This window comes from Lepus europaeus, chromosome X (assembly GCF_033115175.1).
Source record: "Lepus europaeus isolate LE1 chromosome X, mLepTim1.pri, whole genome shotgun sequence".
NCBI classification, from domain to species: domain Eukaryota; kingdom Metazoa; phylum Chordata; class Mammalia; order Lagomorpha; family Leporidae; genus Lepus; species Lepus europaeus.
The window spans coordinates 33,884,203-33,888,753 of record NC_084850.1 but is presented as its reverse complement, the minus strand read 5'-3'; positions in this window follow the sequence as shown (position 1 = coordinate 33,888,753).

Genomic DNA, 4,551 nt, shown 5'->3' with positions numbered 1-4,551 from the left:
TGAGTATCACAACATTTCCTTATCTCAAAAAACTGATACTCAGCCCAGTTACCACCAATATACTACTACTAGCCAAAGCCCCTTTTTGCATCAAAAGTGACCATACCCAAGGCAACATTACCCTGGAGGATACCTCTTGAGCTTTGTGGGGTAATAATCAACATCACATTCAGTCACATTACTCTGCCTCTCATCACACAACCAGCCCTGTTCTCAGCTCCTTCCACTCTCTGTATGCTTGACCCTATTAACCCTATTTCTCAGTATTATGTGGGCTGTCCCTCTACATAGCATGAGTTCATTCCCTGACAACTTAGAAAATCTAACTACACAATACCTTCTTCTAATTGTATATAAAATTCTACCAATTCCTTCCTCACAGATACCCACATTTTATTCTTTATGAAAATAAATCACAAGGAGCAACCCAAATTAGTCACAACAATGCTTTACAACTTCTCACAGTACCCATATTGGTGGGCACTTTCAACATATGGTAGAACAAACCAGGAACAGCAAGAGGCACTTAGGCATTTAAACATCTATTTTCCATCCATCTGACAACTTGCTTACAGGAACAGGGGGTCTTCTTCATTTGTGGAACCAACACTTACCTCTGCCTCTCCACTAACTGGATCTGAACTTGTACTCTCTCATTTTTCTGTCTCCTAACATTAATGTGTCCTCCACCAAAAACAATCTCTACCAGTTCATCTAACTGCAAATATCAGCCAGAAAAGAGCTGTCACTCTAATATCACTTCTAGTAGCTTAGGAATTGCTGTTGGGGTGGGCAGAGAGTAGGAGGACTTGCCACATCCCTCTCTTACTTGCAGACCCTTCTTAAAAGATGCAAGACAGAGTCCAGTGCTGTGGCACAGTGGGTTAAACCCTCAACCTGCAGCACCATCATCCCATATGGGCACCAGTTTGAGTCCTGGATGCTTTTCTTCTGATCTAGCTCCCTGCTGATGCCCCTGGGAAGGCAGAAGATGGCCCAAGTTCTTGGGTCTCTGCACCCATGTGGGAGACCCAGAAGAAGCTCCTGGCTCCTGACTTCAGATAAGCTCAGCTCTGGCTGTTGCAGCCATTTGGGGAGTGAACCAGTGGAATGGGAGACCTTTCTCTCTCTCTCTCTCCATTAAACAAAAAGATGCAAGACAGTTTAGATGATATATTTTAAGGCCCCTTTAAAGCTCAAAGCCAAGTCAGCTCTTTGGAAGCAGTAACCTTACAAAATCTACAGGACTATGATCCACTAAGAGCAGAAAATTGAGTTGTCACAATACCAGATTTCAGGACATACTACAGGGCAGTTGTTATCAAAACAGCATGGTACTGGTACAGAAACAGATGGATAGACAAATGGAACAGAAAAGAAACACCAGAAATCAATCCAAACATCTACAGCCAACTTATATTTGATCGAGGATCCAAAACCAATCCCTGAAGCAAGGACAGTCTATTCAATAAATGGTGCTGGGAAAATTGGATTTCCACGTGCAGAAGCATGAAGCAAGACCCCTACCTTTCACCTTACACAAAAATCCACTCAACATGGATTAAAGTTGCAAGATACAAAATCAACATACAAAAAATAGTTTTATACACTAACAATGAAATTACTCAAGAATGAAATCTATTTAAAAATGAAATGAAAAAAGAATGAAATTTATTTTAAAAAGCTACAGAAAACAAAATACCTAGAGATACAATTAACCCAGTATGTGAATGATTTCTATAATGAAAATTTAAAAACAGTAATGAAAGAAATTGAAGTGGACAGGAAAAATTGGAAATATTTTCCATGTTGTAGATGAGAAAATGAATATTAAAAGTCTATACTAACCAAAATGATATACATATACATATAAATCTTACATGAATACTAATGACAATCTTCATAGAAATAGAAAAAAGACTACTAAAATTAATATGGAACCACTGAAGACCCCAAATTACCACAACAATCCTGAGCAAAAATATCAGTGTTACCAGAGATGACTGGATCTGAGATCCTTGCCTATGCATAAGAAAATAATTTCAGAAGTAAGAGTAGTATTAAGCATGCTAGTGGAGTTTAATTAAGAGAATACACCTGACAGACCAGCAGGCATCTCAGCACAGAATTGAGAGTCCTGTCTTCATTCAGACTGGAGTTTTTATAGATATGGGCCCCCTCTTTCTCCTCCCCTCTCTCTCTTGTGGGATATTGCTGAATGGAGGGATTTCCAGGCATGGGGTTCATGAAATTCTTCCTGGGACTTTAATCAGTACAGTGTTATTGGACCTAATAGCCCCACCCCACTCCCAGGAAAAGAGAAGATTCCAAGCTGTCCCTGGAGCAAGGCTGGGATCCACCTAAAAATATTCTTGGACTTGATCAAGACTTTGCATGTACAAATGGTGGTGTGCTTCTAAGGTTCTTCCCTCATTCAACACACAAGATTCTTATTTTTGTCAGCCCCTTTCACACACATAAGCTAATGTCTACCTTCTTATCTAACATGACACAGTGTTGGGCTAAATTGGAATCTTGGCCTGGCCATGGGGCACCACTTGAGACCAAGCCTTTCAGGCAACTCTGGAACCTGAGGCTGTGGATTCTGACCTGGCATCAGAACAGGTCTAAAGGTTCACTTCATGGTTTCTGTCTAGAGTATTGGGCCTTGTGTGATGTGTCTAGATCTGAGTTCTACTAGCTTTAGAGCCCCATATTAGAGCAGAGACAAAATGTGGTGTTCACTTTTCTCTCCTTCCCCTGTTTGGTGGGTATCTTTCCATGAGTGCTGCCTAGTGTTGAGGGAAGGAAACAGAAAAAAATACTGTGCCTCACTAAGAGATGTTACCTCCTACCTGGTTTCCTTAGCATTTGTGAAGGTATTTTTGCATTTAACTAGTTGTTAAACTTGAGGTTTCTGCTGGAAGATGAGAGCGGGAAAGTCCTATTTTGTCATCTGATGTAGATGTCTGAACTGGGACTCTTCTGTGAATCTCTTTGTTCTTTTGAAAAGCAGTTTGAGTAAATACCTCAGTACTCTCTTATAAGTAACCTTCTCTTCACAACTAGAATTTTTCAGTCTAGAGTTTACCCCACTTAATTAAATTTATTTTATTTCAGTGATTTTATTCTTTACTACAAAAATGTTTCCAGTTCTTTGATTTTTTTAAATTTTTTTAACTGATATGGCTATATTTATTTCTTCAAACATATAACCAATATGCTTGTATTATTATCTTATCATCTTTCTATTTAATAAAGTTAAATTTCATCTGCAATAAATTTATATTCTAATTATTAGGTGACTATTTTATTATTTTACATGATTTGTAATTTTTGTTTAGAAAGTCAATTTAAATGTGAGGTTGTTTATATTTTTCTCATTCTATAGCCCCTCTTTCTGAATACACATCTCTCCCTTCCTTGTTATTTCTATCTTTGCCTTCACATGACCTTCAGATAATCAGAACAGGACCATATCATATAATCATTTTTAAGATTTCCAAACTTATAGTGGTATTAAAGATATTTAAAATTCTGTAAGTTGAACAGTGGAGGCCTTGGTTCGCTTGCTGGGTCCTTATCTATGCACTATACACACAGCTTCAAATAAAGCAGTATCCCCATGTATAATGCCAACAATAGGCTTATCAGAATTTTCTCAAGTATGAAGAGCCCTGTGTTAGCTTGTGGCTTCAGGCAGTATGATTTGCTGTAGCACCCATATTTTAGCTACAGGACTTCATTTTTTCATTATCCTGCAGGAACTCATCTCTCTAGACCTGCAGATTTGCCTTCACTCTCTGCTTTGTGTCTCCATACCGGTTTTTGTTATAAAGATGTTACTGAATGTGGAGGGTAGCCCCAGGGCATTTTCTTGAGTCTTTCCAGACAAAGGGGGCTATCAGCTCTCCAGTTTCAACTAAAGATGCAAATGTTACCTGTCATTACCTCCTGGACCATAGAAAACTCATCTTAAGGAAATGTTGCAGTTACAAGTATGCTTATTTTAGTCTATATTTTAATGGACAGCCTCTGGCTGTCCTGCCAGATGCTCCTTTACAAGCATATGGTAATAGTCACGTTAACTGAAATGAAACTGCCACAACAGGTATAACCCTCAGATAACAGACTCTGTTGCAGCAGTTGTCACTCCCTACCTGACCTGCCTGCCCACTGCTTCCTTGCAGTATGTTCAGTAAACCTATGTGTGTTCAGTCTGCTTGGTGAATTCTTTTCACTGCCAGTGATCTGGGCTTCAATAGGTTTCCTTTCATGTGGAACTGATGATGGTTGGAACAGAGGTTCTTCTCGCAAGCAAGGAATTTCAGACATGCTTCTGTGTTCCTTCCTTCATGTAATCATATGAACTTATTTTTTTCCTTCAGCACGTCTGACACACACAGACTAGTGTCTACTGAAGAGAGATATTTATCTTACTTTCAAAAACAATTATACTCTTTAAATTCTATCTTTGCTATTTGTTTGATGGGGAAAGGCTATGCCATAGCATGAACATGTGATGACTTTTTAACCAGGTGTTTATTGTTT